At 39.6% G+C, this 22024-nt stretch overlaps 1 non-coding gene across 1 annotated transcript; it reads right to left on the bottom strand.

The window, feature by feature from the left end:
• Positions 1-2098: 2098 nt before the first annotated feature.
• On the bottom strand, positions 2099-2207 carry LOC136865061 (U6 spliceosomal RNA). The gene has a single exon (XR_010859448.2). It is a non-coding gene; the product is annotated as a U6 spliceosomal RNA (small nuclear RNA).
• Between the last annotated feature and the right edge of the window lie 19817 nt (positions 2208-22024).

Raw genomic sequence — 22024 nt, 5'->3', positions numbered from 1 at the left:
ACGTGAAGTGTGCGCTAGGCACCGGTATAGAACTGGGTAAAACTGACCCATAGAACTGACGTGGAGAAGAGGAATGCCTCCATTTCATGTATTTCACAAGCTTTCTTGTACAAGAAACACGCCGAATTCGGGCTCTTCCCTTTCATATCCCTTAACACTGTTCCAAATGTTCGTAAAATTTATACTTATTTTTTCATATAACAAGATTGTCACTAAACACGATTTTAGTATTATTCCTACCCAGTGCGCCCTTTCAATAAATTGCTTTCCGGGTTTAGTCGTTACTCCCAACCTTTCAATAGCCACGCCCACTGGCGTTGGTCCTGTTGGTTCTGTTGGTCGAAATCAGGGGTTTTGTGCAACTTCAAAGTACGCACGATGCTGGTATCGGCATAACTGGACATCACCTATTATAAGAAATAGGCATATAATTCACAATAATGAGACCTCATGTTTAATTAATAGTTAGCTCGTCCAACTCGTTGACTGAATGGTTGCGTACTGGCCTTCAGTTCAGAGGGTCCCGGGTTCGATTCCCGGCCAGGTCGGGGATTTTAACCTTCATTGGTTAATTCCAATGGCTCGGGAGCTGGGTGTTTGTACTGTCCCCAACATCCCTGCAACTCACACACCACACATAACACTATCCTCCATCACAATAACACGCAGTTACCTACACATGGCAGATGCCGTCCACCCTCATCGGAGGGTCTGCCTTACAAGGGCTGCAATCGGCTAGAAATAGCCACACGAAATAATAATAATAATAATAATAATTAATTAGCTTTCTTAATTCGGCCTCATAAATCCAGCTTTCTCGAATAGAATTGTCGTCGAACAATGAAATTACAAACATTTCCTGTTGGTCGAAATCAGCCAAAGAAGACACTTATCTCGAGTAACATTTGTAGTTCAAAGAGGAACGAATAGTGCTCTCTTTCCCTCTTTCTCTCTCTCTGTCTTACTACGCCATAAATTGTTCGGATCAGCTTCTTCCCTACTGCGTGTTAAAGCGGGCAGTTCTTCCCCCTCTAACCTGATTCTCAGATAAGTGTTTCTGTTGTCAGCCACCTCTGACATCATTGGCCAAGAACGCAATACGAATATAAATGTAGATTCCGGAAGTCATAGAATTTTCAAAATACTATACGGGAGTTATTAAAATAAACTTGAACTTTCCTTCTTTGATAACATCTATTCATGAAATTAGTTGTTACCTAAGTTATAGAAGACAAACATTCTGCACAATTTATCACCTACAACTTAGATAGCCAGTTCATCAAACGTTTGCCAAAATGGAATGGAAGTATTTTCCATTATCACCAGACAAGCAATCAGTTCTAAGGAAAGGGATGCGGGGTACGGAAAAGAAAATCTTAGTTGATTACTATTAGTTAGTGGCATGCAGCGAAATTTTATAGCGGTGTTCAAGAGGGATTTTAGAAAACGACTGCCCTATTTGTTAAAAATTATAGTTTACCGGATAACGAGTGCATTTCAGCAAAGTTTATTTTGCAAGCAGCCATTTTTTGCACTTATTATGAACCCTTCTTTTATCATTTCTACACGTGAATCTTTCCCTTGACATGAAGAGTTGTTCACAGAAATTTACCGTATTCGTATACCTTTCATTGTTTGTAACCTTCCTTCCCTTTTCGCTATTATACAACATTTACCGATATTTATTCCGTAGCTAAAGCTCGCAATCCTATTAATTGGCTTTTAAAGCTCGTTTCCAATCTTCACTCAAATCCTCTCTTTCTCTATTTCTTTCTCGCTCATTGTTTTGTACGGGCGTAACTTGTACTGTGAAGTAAAGTGATGGTACCTTAAAACACAGTTAGCTGAAATATTCTCCTAAAGGAAACAACATTTTCAACTGATAATTCAGGAGCACAATCATTTAATGGAAATGTATAAAATTAATAGTTAAGGAACGTTCTCGGGGCTATTACCGCATTTCAGACTTACTCATTAAGCGTATCTGCAAGATTCTCCAAAGCATTCATTATACAGACTGCAACAATAAACTTCCAGAACACATTCCACACACGTAGAAAGACTAGACCTATTTTATAGCCTACGTACATAAGACCGGAAACGATTTATTCCCATGTTAGAACTCATCGTGTCATCCTTGCGCAGGGGCCATGCTAATCTTCTCTGTAACGTTTCAATTTTAATGTATGTACCGCCGAAGCGAGCACCGACTACACAATTTGTACTACTCTATACAGTACACAAACCATAGGAAACACACTGGAACATAATGTACCTACATACAACATGAAATTATTTCCTATAAGAAATGTTGTCCGCCCCTGTGGTGTAGTGGTTAGTGTGATTAGGTGCCACTCCCGGAGGTCGGAGATCGAATCACGGCTCTGCCACGAAATTTTAAAAAGTGGTACGAAGGCTGAAACGGGGTCCACTCAGCCTCGGGAGGTCAACTGAGTAGAGGTGGGTTCGATTCCCACCTCAGCCATCCTGGAAGTGGTTTTCCGTTGTTTCCCACTTCTCCTCGAGGCAAATGCCGGGATGGTACCTAGCTTAAGGCCACGGCCGTTTCCTTCCCTCTTCCTTATTTATCCCTTCCAATCTTCCCATATCCCCCAAGGCCCCTGTTCAGCATAGCAGGTGAGGCCGCCTGGGCGAGGTATTGGTCATCCTCCCCAGTTGTATACACGACCCAGTGTCTGAAGCTCCAGGACACTGCCCTTGAAGCGGTAGAGGTGGGATCCCTCGCTGAGTCCGATGGAAAAACCGACCCTGGAGGCTAAACAGATAAAGAAGAAGAAGATAGGAAATGTTGAAAATGCCCTAGGTTAGCATTGGTACATGCATCAAACCGTCACCAGCGGCTTTGGGATTCAATGCGATGCTCGTGGAGTATTCTGAACACTTCACATGTTATGATGGTACGTTCTGCTCCACTGTTTCCCATGATTAATGAACTAAGTAAAATTCTAGAAAATGGGTTCTAACACGGAAATGAAGCCTTTCCGGACACATGTCCATTGTAATATACAGGATCTTCTCCTTCTCCTCTTTCCACGCGTGTCCTGCAAGTTTGACCATGCCTTATTGTGAAACCTGTATAGCTATGCAAGTGAAATATGTTTGTGTATGTATCTATCTATTCATTCAACCAATACAAGCAGTCTATTTATTACATTTTAATTTGAAGTTCACATAGATCATCAAAATAACCACAGAACTCCTGACTAAATCACATGATAGTAACGAGCTCGTAGGTTTTTTAGTCATGATCCGTTTAGTGTAATAATTTTTATATATATTTTCTACCTTTCCCATATTTTCCTATACCTCGCAGGTAATGCGAAGCTCCATTTTCTAGAAACATAGAATATGTTTTTATTTGCAATTGGCTTTACGTCACACCGACATAGATAGGTCTTTCGGCGACAATGGGATAGGAAAAGCCTAGGAGGGGTAAAGAAGCGGGATTGGCCTTAATTAAGGTACAAACCCAGCATTTCCCTGGTGTGAAAATGGGAAACCACGGAAAACCATCTTCAGGACTGCCGACAGTGGGGTTCGAACCTACTATCACCGGGATGCAAGCTCACAGCTACGCACCCTTAACAGCACGGCCTACTCGTGCGGTACATACAAGTTGAATTCCATTCAACACACTGAACATAATACATGAAGAGTCAACTGTAAAAGAGGGGAATGTCAGGTTTTGTTCACTTTGAAGGAAATGAAATTTAAAATTTGAAACCATATTAAAATACAGTGACCAAACAAAACTCATGTATTTATTTTGAAGACAACTCAATACATAGTATACAATATCCATGTAGTGACCTGAGGCTTTTGAATACCAATCCTTGCTGTTACAACTATTTTTAATCACAAACACACGCAAATATATGAGAAAAGGGAGGAATGTCTCTAGTTATTGTATAATGATCTTCTGGTTACACTATGTTTAGTTTACTTCCTTCTTGCAAAGAAGTATTTTCTACTATTCTCTGGCATCTGCACCACAAAACTGCTTAAGATGTTACAAATCTTTGAACTTCTATATTTTCCCATGAAGTTGGTAGCGCATCTGAAACCAAAGAAATTGAAAAATTACTGGTATTTCCACTTAGAACTAGGCCAATCCTGTGGCTCCTGTTAGCTTTTAGGAAAAGCTATATTTATGAATGATATATTTATTACCTTGATCAAACTTCTCAGGCAGTAGAAACTCTCCACTGTGTTATTGAGTAATCTCGATTTGTTGAAGTAAACCATAGTTGGTAACTAGGACTGAAATTCCAAACATTGCATTGTACGTAGATATATGCTCTACCAGGTGAGGACTTTGGAGTCCCTTGAACGAAATTATATGTTTTATCACACTGTCTATCACATCTTTGGGTTTTCTGAAATATCTGTGGTCATATTCGCCTCGCTGATCTTTCGGTACTGTCCGAGTAGATTTTAGAGATTTGTGAAGAGGTTGAATGAGTTTCTTGGTAACGTCATACAAAAAAATACATTCCCTTTAGCACATCGTAATTTCCTTGGTACTATCTTCTTCGATGTTTCTCATCCATTATGAATAAACCTTATCATGGAATAACTCATTTTCTTTTGATTTTCGTGGTTTACGATACCGAATCGAAAGGGCCGTTATTAAATCACGCCGCTGCGCATTTTCTTCATTCACAGAACTCAGTGCATTGAATCTTTAAATTGTGTTTCATTTCCTGTTGCGGAATAACCTCAAAATAACTATAACATCTGTACATTTCATGTTTCCTTGTACCTGTGTTCCCTTTCTTTACAATAACACTTTCACATCCGCTGTCTTCCGGAGATATCATCATTAGACGTGATTTAAACCTTCTACATACAGTATCAATAAATCACGCAACACCAATAGAAAGTCTAGCAAACACTAGAAACAAAAACTTTTGGAAACGAACAAATGCTTAGTTGTATGGTGCAGCGATACCAACGTTAATGCGTAAAATTCCCACATTTTGTGTCGTATACCTATTTTTCAAATTACTGTAGACTGGTCACTATCACGTTTTCAGCAGTGGATATGAAGTGTGTTGTATTTTACTTTCATTGATGCACAGTACTGAACGTTGCACTCATTTGTATTTTACTTGATGCCATTACCACTTTTTGCACTGGACTCTTCAAATATTATCTTCATAACAAACGCTAAGCTATTACTTGTAGTGATTTCGTACGATACTAAATTGCAGTATACTGAGCGATAAGAAATGGGTATTAGTAGTAAAATGTAAATATTAATAATAATATTTAGTAGTGGAAAAGGTTTATAATTACTAATATTACTAACTTAAAGTATGGTAAATATTTTACACCAAATGATATGATAATTATGGACTCGGAATTCTTGATTGAGGTACGCACAACAAACATAGTAATATTCAAAAATGTCCCTCCATTTGAACATTTTTACTTTCAATTTCCTTCTAAATATTCAACTTATCTTTCTTTAAAATTCTCAAGCCCTGTCAACTACTGCCTGCGAAGTGAAACATTAATAGCTGCCTGATGCTACCAATTACCTGTAGACGGTACGGAATATACGTTTTCCGCTCGATGAAAAGATTGCAGTGACCTGCCTGTTACAACGTATAATGAAGGTTGTTTGCTAAGAAAGCAGGTAAGCCACCTGGTTATTTTATATTATTTTTCATATCCGGATTCCTGTAATTCAAGAAAATGTCGAAATTATTTGAGCGGTATTTTCGTTCGCAGACCACCCCGCGTTCAATAGCTGTAGCCTACATATGAGATATCGTAGGATTATACAACAGTTATATTTACGTTTTTGCAAATAGTGCATAAACTTTGAAATGAGCTTAATGAATTGACAATACATAACAGGCCCACTCCTTGGAAAAATAGTGAGCATAGTGCCCCTTGATTTTGAAGGTCCAAGGTTCTATTCCTTGCCGAACGTCGGATTTCAGCCTCGTTGCTGCCGGGACAAAACCTCCTATGTGAAATACTTTAGCTTAGACCTTTGGCCTGTAAGGTTCTGTCATCTAAGGTGCAATCTTCTTCTTTTTTTCTTCCTACCCCTTTTACTCTTACAATTTTTACCCTTCGCGGGTGCGAATCCACGTCGCACATGTGGATTTGGCCCTGTTTTACGACCGGATGCCCTTCCTGCCACCAACCCTATACGGAGGGACGCAATCACTATTGCGTGTTTCTGTGGTGGTTCGTAGTGTAGTGTGTTGTGTGAATATGAAGAGGAGAGTATTGGGATGGACACAAACCCCAGTTCCCGAGCCAGAGGAATTAGTCAGATGCGATTAAAATCCCCGACCCGGCAGAGAATCGAACCCGGGTCCCTCTGAACTGAAGGCCAGTACGCTGACCGTTCATCCAACTAGTCGAACTGTCATCTAAGGTGCAATATTGTGTGAAAATTGTCAAGGCATTCTCGCTCTTCATAATGTATGTGCTGCTGGTCGGAATATCTCCAGAAATATTATCACATAGGTTTTCACCCGGCAACGACGATTTTCTAGGAATGGCCAAAAAGGTGAGTGACGAGCTGGCGAAAGGGAGAGAAGAAAGCCAGATGAAGATATTTATAAGTACTTACTTAGGTGCGGTTAGGGGTTGCAATAGGCCGCAGTAATAGCGAATGTTTCTCCCAAAAGCTGACCTGCAACTTGTATTATGTTACTTTCATATCCTAATACTCCGACCCAATACTACACTGTAATGGAAAAACAGGAACATGATGTTGTAGGTAATCATTTGTCCCATTCCCACCTCAAGTCAATTTGACCTTGAACGAGGGGCCTGGATCATCCTGTTTTGGGTGTATGAAGGTAATAGGTGGGATTTTTGACGGCAATGGGTGTGTACGTGTGGTCATGCTCGTGGAAAATGGGTCTTTGTCATCAGTGGGTGTGCTTCAGGTCCCGGATGAGTGTGTTCCGGGATCCCCAGCTGCTGGGGTTCACCCAGCTCTTTCTCTCTCTCTCCCATTGCACCGGCGACAATGTTCATTAGAACCAGGGAAATTCAACAATTAAGTAATGTTGAAGATTGGCATCATGTTTCATCGCATCAAAACCCTTCATATTCAATTTTTGAGGAGTTTTAACCGTCCACACTATTGTCGTTGACAGATTTTCTTCTCTAACAAAACCACAATGAGTTCTGGCGTATTGCAGCAGATTCATTCACAACACCAAACAGTCAGTTCAAGAAATTAAATCGTCGTTAATGTCTTGCATTCGCATAGCTCAGGCGAAATCATTCAGTGAATAAATCAAGAAATTACAGAAGCATCGTATCAAGGATGAGCCAACTGAAAAATCTCTGTTCGTATCCACATGACACCAAATATTATTACCTACCGAGCTCGATAGCTGCAGTCGCTTAAGTGCGGCCAGTATCCAGTATTCGGGAGATAGTAGGTTCGAACCCCACTGTCGGCAGCCCTGAAAATGGTTTTCCGTGGTTTCTCATTTTCACACCAGGCAAATGCTGGGGCTGTACCTTAATTAAGGCCACGGCTGCTTCCTTCCCACTCCTAGACCTTTCCTGTCCCATCGTCGCCATAAGACCTATCTGTGTCGGTGCGACGTAAAACAACTAGCAAAAAAAATATTATTACCATGAAAACATCACCTAAAAACTTTATTGTCAAACATGAACACGTACAACAGGTCCATACAGGACCAGAATTGTTATTGGTAACCATTCGTCAAGGTTATTGGATTCTGAAAGGTAGAAATGTAGCCAGACAGCAAGTGCACAAATGACTAACATGTTAAAAATTGAAGGACATAACTAGTCATCACCTCGTTGTCAACTATCCTAACCATAGAGTTGAACTATCACGTCCATTCTGTGTGTGTCGCATTGATTATTGAGGTCCATTTCTTCGTCCAAATAACAAGAGGAGCAATGTCCTTACCAAAGGCATACATTGAACTTTTTGTTTGCAAATGGAAGTAATTAGCTGTCTTATCACAGATGCCATCTTAGCCGCAGTACGCCGTTTCATTGCCAGATGACGAAAGCCTGTATATATCTACAGCGACAATGCTACCACATTTATTGGAGCTGATAGAGAATTAAAAATTCTTCACCTATTCATGGCATCACAGCAGCATCAAGAGGAAATTAAAAGCAACCTGGAGCAAGGGTATCAACTGGCACTATATTGCACCTCTTTCATCCCATTTTGAAGGATTATAGATAGGAAGCTGCACCAAGTCAGTCATATATCATTTGCATCGAGTTGTCGGAAATTCATCTCTTACATTTGACGAACTTAGTACTGTACTCACTCAAACTGAAGCCAGTCTCGTCCAGTTACAGTCCTGTCCTCATATCTTTCTGACCCTCAACCTGTAACTCCAGGTCATATTATAATCGGAAATAGCTTAAATTCCATTCCTGAATCTAGTCTGACTGTTGTTGCTAGTAACAAACCTTAAATATGGATAAGTTGCAGCAGATGGTGCAACAATTTTGAACTAGATGGAAGGATTACCTAACCCAACTCCAAAGCAGGTGAACATGGGTCACACAGCAACCCAATATCCAACTTGGAGCAGTGGTAATCATCGAGGAGGACAATTTATCCCCGTTTCAGTGGAGAATAGGTGCAGTCGAGGAACATCACCCAGGTTCTGGTGGACTTGTACGAGCAGTCACCATAAGAAATGACTACGGATACTTCCAGAGACCAAGAGTAAAATTGCGTCCCCTTTCCATTGAGTAACGCTTATAATGACAATGTAATTTCCTTATAGTGACACTGAATTCAAGCATGACTATCTTAGGTTAATGTGTGCATAAAGTTGTGTTTATTTTTTATACAGGATTTGAATGTTAATTTCATGGTTTGATCAGCTTATCAGTAAAATGAACAATTCAAAGCATTTTAATTATGCAGGGTTGAATAATAATGAACACATTAACCTGAACACCAGTGCGAAATTACGTTTGTTTCCTTTTATATATGATAATTAAATATTAATCCAAGTTCAGTGTTACATTTTTCATCTACCTGCGCTCAGGTGAGGTTATTCGTTCGTGTCATTTTCATTATAATTGTGTTTTATCTTGTTTGCATTTTATCAGCAGAGGGGAGAATGTTTCATCCTCTAAGAGTAATTGCAGTCACAGTTTATGGAATTAACTACGTTTGTGCTAGCAGTATGCTCAGTAGATGGCAGCAGCATATAGAGTGCGTGTACCAGTCGGCAGCTCGCCAAAGGGAAACCAGACTGTAACTGGTTTCCTACATCTTGAAAACATAATATTGACAACATGCCGTCTTCACCACCACGTTCTCGGCCACATGGTCAACTAGTTCAGTCCAGGTAAGTCATTTTATTTTGAAAGGTAAATAGTGTTTAAGTAGGGTGTTTATTAGTAATCATTAAAATAAAAGTGTCATTTACGTCTAATACTGAGTTACTGACTCAGCGCATTATGGCATAACCAATCATGTTTATAACCAACTTACAGTCAGCTACTAGAGCGTGAACATTAGCTGACTGGCGGAACGTTATGTGGTCTTAAGTCACCTTTTTGCCTGTTGTACAATGACGAACGTCATAGAGTGCACGGGGGGCCAAATCAAGCATTTCATCCCGGATGTGTGCAAGATCAGGTTGAAGACGGTGGTGGGTCTGTGAATTTCTGCGGGTGCTTTTCGTATCATGTATTAGGCCCGTTCACCGAGGTGACCACTAACATGAACCAGCATGTTTACTTAAACATTCTGGATGATCAGGTTTTGCCTTTCCGTTAACACCTGTATGATGAGTATGCTACTTAAACCCCGATTATTCAAGGTGACAACAGCAACGTTCATCGGGCTAGACGCATATGTGACTGATTTCATGAACATTTCCCCACTCTATTACACTAGTGTCCAAAAGTTAAGCAAAAGTTACGAGTAAGCAGGACAACAGGAAATAAACCTCAAATCGCACCACATATGCACCTACCAAACTTACGTATTCGCTCTCTATAGGAAAGGAGTGTTCCCTGCTTTGACTAGCGGCGTAACCGCAAGGTAAACACAGCCAGTGCCTGCGCCCCATATAACCTCAGTCGTGTTTGCCCTATTATAGTGTTCGGAGTGTAGCCTCGTGGTGAACGTGACAACATAATGGCACAAGGACGCCATTTGAATCCCGTTTTTCAGGGTAGAATACTCGGCTGCCTGGAAGCAGGCCAGACACAGACCGAAGTCACCGTATACTTGAATGTGCCACAAAGTGTCATTTCCAGGCTTTGGAGACGATTTCGAAACACAAGAGATGTTAATCGTAGGCCAGTACCAGGTCGACCAAGGGTATCCACTCCACAGCAGGACCGATATCTGGCCTTAACCGCCAGACGAAATCGGAGTGCACTTGCAAGACAATTGTCAGCGAAGCTTGCAGCCGTCTCAGAGGTTACCGTTTCCTGGCAAACTGTGTACCGGAGGCTCATAACAGCAGGGCTGTTTGCCCGACGTCCAGCGGTGTGTGTCCCGCTCACTCCAGCACAGAGACGGGCCCGTTTACTGTGGAGCCGTCAACATCGAAACTGGACCATGAATGAATGGAGACATGTGCTTTTCACAGATGAATCCCACTTCAGTTTGCAGAACGATTCCCGTCGCACATTAATCTGGATAGAACCGGATAGCCGATACAACCACAGGAAAGTCGTGGAACGGGACCAGTATGGTGGTGGTGGCGTCATGTTGTGGGGCGGCGTCAAGTTGAATGTCCGTACGGACATCTACATCTTCATGGGTGGTCCGAGGAGCACTGCTAAAGCTCGGAGATACAGGGATGAGGTACTGAGACGACATTTGCGACTCAACAAAGGTGCGGTTGGTCCAGACTTCCCCTTAATGTACGATAATGCCCGACCGCACCGCGCTGCTCTGTTGGATGAATTTCTGGCTGGGGAAGACATTTATCCCATGAACTGACCAGCGAGGTCTGCGGATCTGAATCCTATAGAACATGCCTGGGGTGCATTTGGGAGGCGAATTGCATCCCGTCAGCCTCCACCAAGGATCCTCCAAGACTTTCGCATTGCCCTGTCGGAGGAATGGGATCGACTGCCACAAGAGCTCTTGTGTTTTCCAATATCATTAAAAGTGAAAGAGAAAATACAAAATTATGATGACAGAGTGCTTTTCTCTTATACAGTGTTAGTTAACAGCTTGAATTAAACTTTAAAATACAAGTAAGAAATATATAAACAATAAGGAAGCTATGAGAACGGGAATAATTAAATCAGCATAAATATCATCCGTGCTGCGTTCGTAGTGAAGGCAGTAATTCAAAGAAATAAAAAGGCGTTTCTGCTGTCCCTTCCCCGCTTTTTAAGTCTGCTACTTACCGCCATCACTAAACTGCCTTATTGTATTTGCACTGGAATAACGGCTCTCAATTTTTGGAATCGAGTGTATATGTTTTCGAAACCTTCACGTATAGCTGGATCTACATTTCTGTGCATCCCATTTTTCACTCTAAGATTTGGTTCAAATACTTTATCAGCTACCTTGTTTCGTTTATTCTGAACTGCTCGAATCGAGCGGTAATTAATGTAGTGTATTTCTCAGAAATACCTTAATGCCTCTGATTTTCTGGTTATTTTTCTTGAAACAGAAAGCATTAACATGTTGCCTTGGGTTTCTTGTACATGCAAGACAAACATCGTGGCATAATAGGCTCCGAGATTTTGTTACTATATTCCCTCTGTTTATTCATGTCTCCTGATGCCCAGTATGTTGATAATAACTGCAGTCCTTCTTCATCCGTGAACTTCGTGGAACACTTTAGTTTGCAGTATTTTCCGTAGGGAGGTTTCATTTTCCGTTGTCCCCTTATCGAATAAGCTGCCTCTGTGGATCCGTGGTAGAGTGTCGGCCTCCAGATCCCAAGATAGCGGGTTCAAACCCGGCAGAGGTAGTCGGATTTTTGAAGGGCGGAATAAAGTCCATCCGATACTTCATGTCGTACGATGTCGGCATGTAAAAGATCTCTGGTGACACATTTGGTGTTTACCCGACAAAAGTCATTAAATCTCAGCCATAGACGCCCAAGAGAGATCCGGTTTACTCTGTCTGCCATCTAGTGGGCCTAGAGTAAAACGGAACGTCAAAATTGACGAGCATACAGCCAGATGGCGTCAAATCGAAATGTCTGCACACGGTAGCTGAGGCCATACGATTATTATTATTATTATTATTATTATTATTATTATTATTATTATTATTATTATTATTATTATTATTTGAATGGGTTTTATATGCTTCTTCGCTATTCCATGTTTTATTCAGAATACTCCTCTTCAAATTGTCTATACTTTTCATGCGTTCCACTCCTTTCTTCTCAGGATTTACCAGAATGGACACATCCGTCGGCCTGCCCATTCAACTGATTTTGGCAATAGAATTTGAAGAACTGATTATGTGTGTATGTGACGATGTGGAACCATGAGGATCTCCTCTAGATTTTTCCCGCACATTAGGACGAAAGTTATCCTCGCTACTGTCACTTCTTGTGTCTTCATCAAAATTTGGATCGTAAGTAACATCATTAGATGATTCGTCATTAACTTCAGAATCATCACTTGTAGAACTGGAGGGTGACGAAGAACCGGAGAATGAACACTTGGATGATGGAGAATTGGATGTTCGTTAACAAGACTGTTTTGCTGCAGTCTCTGCAGGCTGAATGCAGAAAACTGGATGTTCTACTTCTATAGGAAAAAATAGAGAATAAGCCTAGTGACTTTTGTGATTTAACTATTATTAATATTACTTAAAACCCTTAATATCGAAACAAATCAACGTTGGGATCGGATATTGCTTTCCAGATAAACTTAATATTTTTAGAAAACATACATTATTGGTATCAAGAATTTAAAAACCAAATATTTCTAGTTGTGTCTCCATAGCAGGCTCATTTCGTGTAGTTAGTCTGGATTGACTTAGTACATCAGGAGGCTCCATTACCGTACTTTCTTGCTGGCTGGACTGATTTGTGCCATCTAGCGTATTATCAACAACTTGTTCGTTTCCAGCTATAGTTAACGAAACCAACAATCCAACTCGAGAACACATTACAATTTACAGAAAGGAAGATGAAAGGCAAACCAAGAAAAGTAGTAGGACCTGAATGAAGTCTAGGCCTAATGTCTTAAACAGAAACATAAAAAGAATTTCTTGCAAACTGTGATAAAATTACAGATAAAACAATGCATTTCCTAATTTTGAATACATACTTGTAGCAAGAATGATACAGTTCAACTTAATCCAATACTGCAGGTCGGAATAGACAAAGTGGTTAACTCTCAATGACGTCATAAATTTAAATGGTACACTTAGAGAACGTATTCTTTACTGAAATAATAGCTAATTTCTAAATAATACCAACATGAGGCGAGGAGTTGGGTTAATGTATTCAATACATTCTTGCCCAAGGCGTTATTCATGTATAAATCACTATACTTACTTCTTCCAACTGACGTCACAGCACACAATATGACACTTTAGCAAGCACCACCATTCCCACGCCGTGTCAACTCAGATACTACAGTACGGTATTTCTGTGAATGATGTAAGGCAACTGCCATGATGCAATATTGTCACTACTGCTATCTACTGGCGAAATAACGTAATCCCAGCCGTGACGCTCTTACAGTTAAAAGAGCAGACGATAAAACATTGAATCATATACATAAGTAAAAAAATGATGAATTGTGAAATATGACGTTGTTGCATTTAATGAGCGAATGTCAAACAGATCAGCGCAGATGTAGTATGTTTTAGTTAAGTAGAAATGAAAAGCTTAGCACGGGATAGGGTTGAATGGAGACGAGCATCAAATCAGTCTATGACTGAAGACCTAAATGATAATAATAATAATAATAATAATAATAATAATAATAATAATAATAATAATAATAATAATAATAATAATAATAATAATAATAATAATAATAATAATAATAATAATAATAATATACGAATCCTGTCATTTCGTGTAGCTAGTCTGGATTGACTTAGTACATCAGGAGGCTCCATTACAGTACTTTCCTGCTGGCTGTATTTATTTGTGCCCTCTAGCGTATTATCAACAACCTGTCCGTTTCCAGCTATAGTTAACGAAACCAACAATCCACCTCGAGAACACATTACAATTTACAGAAAGGAAGATGAAAGGAAAAACAAGAAAAGTACTAGGACCTGAATGAGGTCTAGGCCTAATGTCTTCAATTTATAGAACATAATTAAAGGCTTACTTTTCCCCAAGAGTTTAAAACTAGTGTTATACTTGCATCTCGCACTAGATGTTCAATGTCTTCCTCCCTTGCTTTATTGCGAGTCTTAAACTCATATTTAAAGATTTATTCTTGAAATACACAGTGGTCGTTAACATCGTCTGTTGCGTGGTGTACTCGTGTAGGAAGCTCAATTCTGGAAACATCAAACATAGAGAGAGCTAGAAAGATGTATAAAAATAGCATTTTATTTCACTTGAATTTCAGTGACCGTGCGTTGATATTGAATCGCAAAAGGAACAGTAACAAACAGACAGCAAATAATCTAACATCCGTCACATCCGTCTGTGTATGGTTCAACTGAATTTGAGCATGGAAATTCCCTAATGGGGTATATCTATTCAATAAATACATTAATGCATCTACAAAAGTTAAGATAAAATTAAGTATCAGACAAATGCACTGTACCAATATAAGTTAGGCGTAAGTTAAGAGTCCGAAAGACGAAATAAGTATTTCAGTTTGTATTTTATTCAAGGTAATTTACATTTTAGGAGTAATTGTCACTGATTCTAATGCTCACGGGAAGATAATGCTAGTGTGGCGTGATATCTACTCATACCAGCAATTTACAGTGCAGATTAAGAATTAGGAATGCGCAGTCGCACTAAATGACGGTAGAACAACCGTCAATATAATCAATAGTTACGCCACAGTTGCATTTGTCTTATTTTGTTACTCGATTTCTAAAAATGTGACAAAATCTCACGTGAAATTTGTAAATATTGTACAACCAAATTCGGCATGAAGAGGAAGAAATGCATAGCACATGTTCTCCCCTTGACCCACCTTAATAACATAGCACACTCACGAACCCTTCTTCCCGTCTCATTACACAAACAAGTTCGTTGCATCCAGTCAAGACCAACCAGCTAATCCCTGCATTGTGGTCATTGCTATTCCCTTACTGTCTGGAATATTAACATTTAAGTTAACTTTAAATTCAATTGTGAGCTCATTTTAGGAGGTGCAATATTACGGTACTGCTACCAGTTAAATCGGTTTCTCTCTGTAATAACCAATCTAGCGTCGGTTAAATAGTAACTGATGTTAATGTAGTACATGAAGTGATGATGTATACGTTTCTAATCAGAAATAAAAGGGAACGATGCCCTAATGACGAGATGAGAGGATAAAGCAGACGGAGAAGTAAAGTTGAAGTTAATCCTGGAATATCCAAAGAATTAATTAATACAAAATTTGAGCTCCTTGCATAGGTAGTGGCAGGCACCGCGGTATACGGGTAGCGTGTCTGCCACTTATGTGGAGGCTACGAGTTCAATTCCTGGCTAGGTCAGAAATGTTTACCTGGATGTAAGGGCTGGTTTGATGTCCACTCAGCTTACGTGATTACTATTGGAGAGCTACCTGATGGTGAGATAGCGGCCTCGGTCTAGAAATCGTAGAGAATTCGTCCTGCAGACCACGTAGCATCTCGCAACTTGCAGGTATTCGGGCTGAGCAGTGGTCGATTTTGTAGTCCAAGACCCTTCGCAGTTCTTGCACCATTGGGTATAGTTTGGTTTCGTTTGGTGAGAAAATAATACTACAATATTTTTGTGCACTGTATGGGGGAAAACATGAAACAAACAATAGCTTGTCATTATAAACAGATAAGGTACCTTCGAATATATCAATGTTTCAAGAAGAAAATTGTATAATTTTTGTATTTGCAGCCTTATTCCTTTTATATTTCTGTATAATTATTTGATATGCTACACAAGAGCTGAGTGGCTCAGATGGTAGAAGTTCAGGCCTTTTGAGCCTCAAGTTGGCGAGCTCGATTCCACCTCAAACCGTTATTATTTGAAGATGCTGAAATACGTCAGACTCGTGGCGGTAGAATTACTGGCACTTAAAGGTACACCAGCGGGATGAAATTCCACACTTCCGCTTCCCCGAAAACCGCAGAATGATTACTTGGGATGTAAAATCTCTCTTTCAGTATTGTTGACCTTGATTTTATTCCTTGTTTTCGGTATATAAAGTATTGGTATCGGATTAATATTTTAATAAATGCTGGCAAGTGTGCAGAACCTTTAAAACGTTTCCACAACGATCTCGGTAGCAGCTCTCTTTACAGTCTACATAGCTAGTTACTGGCTCTTGGACTTAAACTTCCACGTTACTCTAACTGATATTCCCCTTATTTTTCACTGTTTTGGAAAAAAATATAGAACAAAAAATTTTCATCAGATATGTTCGTTTTAAACCAATGAAAGGAGATATTCAACGATTTTTATGCTTTGGGCCCCATTAAAGCACCTCTCCGGATACAGTTTTAGAAAAATTTACAGCTATGATCCTACTGGACCTTATAACTGTTCGCTTTCGTCAAAACACTTGGGGAGATGAAAGTTATTATCTTGGGACACATGAATATTAAATAAACTATTTGTGGCTTGCCCGCAAATTGCCACACAAATAGAAACAATTAACATTCCATGGTTCCCCATTTCTCTATGTAATGTTTGGGCGCCATGGTTACAGTTTTAAATAAAACTGTAAACCAAAATTTATATTTACTAGCATAGAGACTTATACTTAAATCACAGGGGTAGGATTTTAAATAATTAACCATTAAGTATCGCTTAAGAAAGAAAATTAACGCAATATAAAATACAAATGAATTTATTATACCAAAAAAATGAGATGAATCGGAAAAGTTTCCTTAAAGCGTGGAGGAATTTATAATTTACTGAATTTACTATTGCTTGCTTTATCTAATTGAAGCTCACCAATTGCAGCTTTCGTTGACGTCATCTGGTTTCCGTGGTTACTCGTTCTCTTCTTCTCGATGTAGACTTTGCTCCATGGACATCCTTCCTTCCTTCTCTGATATGGTACGGGCTATCTGGACTAACACTCCCTACTTGCCTAGTCTTTAAATTAGACATTGGCCCTATACTTGTAAAAACTGATCAGCGTTCATCGTATGAGGAGAAAATTCAGAGATATGAATTTTTCCATATTAGTAGAAATCTCAATCCAACTGAGCTATACTATTTATACGGTACAGACTTGTACCACATTCCGTAGACTTGAACTAAACATAGTCCTTCGTCTACAATATTTACTGAATATCACACAAGCCATAAGCTTGTTTCGTTTCTCGTAGATCCGATAACATAACCGAAACGACAACACATTGTACAAAAGTAACTATGTCGCGGAGCGACCACACACTGTTTCAAAATCAAATCACGTCGTTCAAAGTAGATGTTCACAGTAGAAGTACTAGTGATGGAGTATCTCGTAGTTAGGTTGTAAGGTTGTAAGGTCGTAAGGTCGTAAGGTCCCGTTCTCGTGTTGAGAATCAGTATATATCGGGGCTCACCCCCACTCTTGGTAACAGTTCAATCTCAAAACTCATATACAACGAAGTATCTGATTCGATAGATCGAAGCATCAACTCCCCTTCCCTTCTTCCTCGACAAGTCCAGAAGGCGTGGCGATGATATAGCTGACCAGCTTGCAAGCCTCGCGCACGGGTCGCTGTTTACTAGCCTTGTTCATAAGATAAACCCATGACGCACGCAAAATCCCACGCTTCAAGAATAACCCTCCGTATACATAACATGAGATGAAATGAAAACAACTATGTCTCAACATATTGACCGTATTTACAACATAATGAATTCTTATCCTACATAATATAATAATTTAAATACTAAAACGATGTTATTATATATACAATATGATTCCAAAATGCCTTGATTACAAGTGATTGACGTTGAATAAATATGTTATTACAAATAATTGCCGATGGCGGATAAACTTGATATCAAATGATATCGCGTAAAATGATATTATATTAAATTAATAGGGCTGGAGAAGCCTGGACGGTTACAACCTTATTCTAAGATAAAATGCAATGTTTCATTAAAATACACCGATCCATTTGCCCGTGCTGCCATAACTGACACAGGCAAAAATTAAACTGAACTCGACATAGGTCATTAATATTATGTTAGCAATCCTGTTTGAATACAATATTACTGAGCAAGTGCCCGCGCGTTTTGGGTCACGTGAGCTATCAGCTTACATTCGGGAGAGAGTAATTTCGAACTCCACTGTCGGCAGCCCTGAAGACGGTTCTCCGTGTGTTGTATACAAGGAACTTGGTATACAGAAACACAACATAAAGTTTATTGCTTCAATAGTTTTATACAGTATTTTTTAAGGAATATAATGAAACTAGTCTTGAAGCTTGATTGATTGCACGCAGTTAATTCTGTTATTAAATGATAGACGGAAAGTCTGTGGCACAAATATATATTTACAAAGAGAGAGTCCTATGTATACATTTACACCTATCTTGAGGAGATAGTCTATTCCACTGGGAAATGTCCTTGGATAGCCCAAAATTATGTGTTGTGGGATAACAAGTGTAACTCGTAGAGAGAGTCGCGTTAGTATAATGCTAGTATTGGACTTAAACTTGCAAGGAACTTGCAACAATATCTTAATTCGCAGAATGCTAAGATAGTCGTCGGAGCACTGGTGAGGACTTAAGAGTGTAGCAGGATGCTTGACTCGGGGCTCGACGTGGCTACGGGAATCAGGGAAAATGAGGCAATGTCCGGAGGTGAGACCTCACGACTAGCAATCTGTCCACCTGTTCAAGACACATTTTTAAGAGGAATGCCTGACTTGACTTGCGGTGTGGGCTGGTCGTTGGACACTGAGGTAGTCCTCAGTAAGGCGAGGAATGTCGCTCCTTACATAGCGCTGGCTGACGTCACAGACGAGCATGCCAGGCGCAGTGCAGTCCTCTCGTAGGCTCTGGAAACCTCGGTGATGCGGTGGGTTGCGGAGATTGTAGGCGCGGAGCTGAGCGCGGAGGACACACATAACACCGTGGTTTCCCATTACTGTTATTGCAAATGCTGTGCCAAGGCCACGGTCGCTTCTTCCCACTCCTAGACATGTCCTATCCCATTGTCACAATATGACCTATGTGTGTCTATGCGATGTTAATGGAATTGTAAAAAAAAATGAATTCAATATTAACAGATTGGAATATCGCGGTTTAAAGCACTACTGTCATATGAAATGCTCTACTAAATGGAAAACGGTACATTTTCTCGCTTTTCACGAACAGAAATTCCCTGGCGTTCTGACGGTGCCGAGTTCCAGACCTGGTATGACTCAGCCACAGATAGCGATGAACACTGTTCGGCCATTTTTCACCTTAGGGCAATCACGTTAAAAACCACCCATTGGCAGTAAATACTACGGAACAATATTTCCATGTTAAGGATGTTCAGCGTTGACATGTACTAAGCAACAAATGTCTAAATGCATGAATAATTCTGTTATCGTAGTTAGTAAGGTAAAATTGTGTAAAGCGTAAATTGTAGGATATTGTATTCTCTATAACATTTGTTATTTAGTATTTATGGATATCACACCAGGCAAATGCTGGGGCTGTACCTTAATTAAGTCCACAGCCGCTTCCTTCCCATTCCTAGGCCTTTCCTATTCCATCGTCGCCATAATACATATCTGTGTCGGTGCGACGTAATGCAAACAGCCAGTTTATGGATAGGACCGCTAATAACATAGATATTTGAGAATTAAATTTGAGGCCTTCCCTTAAACTATCATTTCATCCAGCGTGAATGAACTTATTTATAACCTAGTCCCTGTTGCCGTATTCTCCGACTTTAAACACCGAATTTCATTACATTCATTTCGACCATTTTCTGGGCAATGTTATGGGCTAGGCTACAAAAATCTTAATTCATGAGTATGCCTGTTATCACAGCCGGTAAGGGAAAACTGTGCAAGATATAAATTATCGGAAATTCTGTTCTGTACAACGTTTGTTATGTAGTATTTATCGATAGGACGACTATTAATAAAGATTTTTGAGAATTAATTTTTAGCACTATAAACCTGTAATCTATTTCTTATTTACCTACAAAGAAGCATTCCAGCCATTCATAACAAAAGAGATATACAGTACTAGCAAGATACCCGTGCTTCGCTACGGTATTATACTGAAATTTACAATTTAATGCTTATTGTTTTAGATATATATATTCCGCCGAAATTCGCGATCTGACTCGTTTTCGGCGAGAATCCACCAAAATTCCCGATCTGACTCGTTTTCCATTAGATTACGGCATGTTTCCTCCCATTTTTCAATCTTCCTTTCCAGCAATCGATTTCGTACTTCCCGGGCTAGGCTCAGGTATTCCTCCCGGTCAGTTGGGTCCCTAAATCTTTGCCATATTTTCCTATAATCATTTTTAATATGGATAAAATCCTTCAGGAGAACCGGCGTGGTGTCATATTGGGTGCCTTGGCGGCACTGAACCCGCGGCCGGACTGCATTCTTAGTCATTACCAGTCCAGGAGCCGTTTCCAGCGCAGTCCGCACAACTGACGACAGTCCGGAGCATTATTATTATTATTAATATTATTATTATTATTGTTACTATTATGCGTTGCTGTAATGGCTGATGACAGGGAAAACCGGAGTATCCGGAGAAAAACCTGTTTTGTCCAGCACGAATGACACATGTAGTGACCGGGATTTGAACCACGGAACCCAGCTGTGAGAGGCCGGCGCGCTGCCGCCTGAGCAACGGAGGATCCTTATAAGTACATTAAGAACAGTAAAATCATTTGGTCTCACCTCCTTCTACACCCCACCACCGTTAAGTTTACTTACCGCCACCCCGCCCCCCCCCCACCAAAAAAATTAAAAGAAGGCTTGTTTCTTTATATTTAAAGGAGATTCCAAACAGCAATATTCACGTCTATTACCTTCAGTTTTGAGATATATGTATCCCCATAAGAATAATTTATTTTTTCACTTCATTTCACACAACTCCCCCCACCCCCTCACTAAGTGAATATTCCCGCAAAAATTACTTGTGCCTTTAATAGTAAAGGATTTTCTAAATACCAATTACCACGACTCTAACTTCTTCAGTTTTTTATTTATGTGTCCTTATGGAAGGAATTCAACTCATTTACACTCCCCCCTCCAAGACGGTTTCCTCCCAAAAACGCGGTTTTCTTTGTTTTTAAAGGAGATCCAAATACGAATTTTCACGTCTGTAACAGCTTTAGTTTTTATTAGATGTATGTATTCTCATACAATAAAGTCAACTAAATTTTCAATTATTTCACCGCCCCCCCCCCACTTCATTGGATTTTCCGAGAATACGTGTTCCTTTACTTTTAAAGCAGATTGCAAATATCAAATTTCACGTCTGTAACATCTTCATTTTTGAGATATCAGTAGCTTAATTAAAAGAATTCAACACCATTTTCAGTCACATTTATCCCCCTCCACCCAAGTGGCATTTCCGAAAACTAAAAATACACGTTTCTTTATGTTTCATAGAGATAAAAAATACCATTTTTAACTTCTGTAACATGCTAAGTTTTTTAGATATACTGTAAAAATTCTCATTTTAAAATTTCTTCCCTTTTGAGTTCCTCTTAAGTGGAGTTTCCAAAAACAAATCACCTATGTTTCTTTACATTTACAGGAGATTCCAAGCACCCACTTTTTACTTCTGTAACATTTTACATTTCCAAGATATTCTGTAGATACAGTCTTTCAAAAAATTCACCCCAATTTGTCACTCCTGTTTAGCCGCCATTAATTGGATTTTCCAAAAATTAAAAAATACGTGTTTCTTTATTTATAAAGGAGATCCCA

Source organism: Anabrus simplex, chromosome 2, assembly GCF_040414725.1.
Source record: "Anabrus simplex isolate iqAnaSimp1 chromosome 2, ASM4041472v1, whole genome shotgun sequence".
Classification (NCBI taxonomy): domain Eukaryota; kingdom Metazoa; phylum Arthropoda; class Insecta; order Orthoptera; family Tettigoniidae; genus Anabrus; species Anabrus simplex.
The sequence above is the reverse complement of the archived record's forward strand: the minus strand, read 5'-3'. Positions and strand labels throughout refer to the sequence as shown.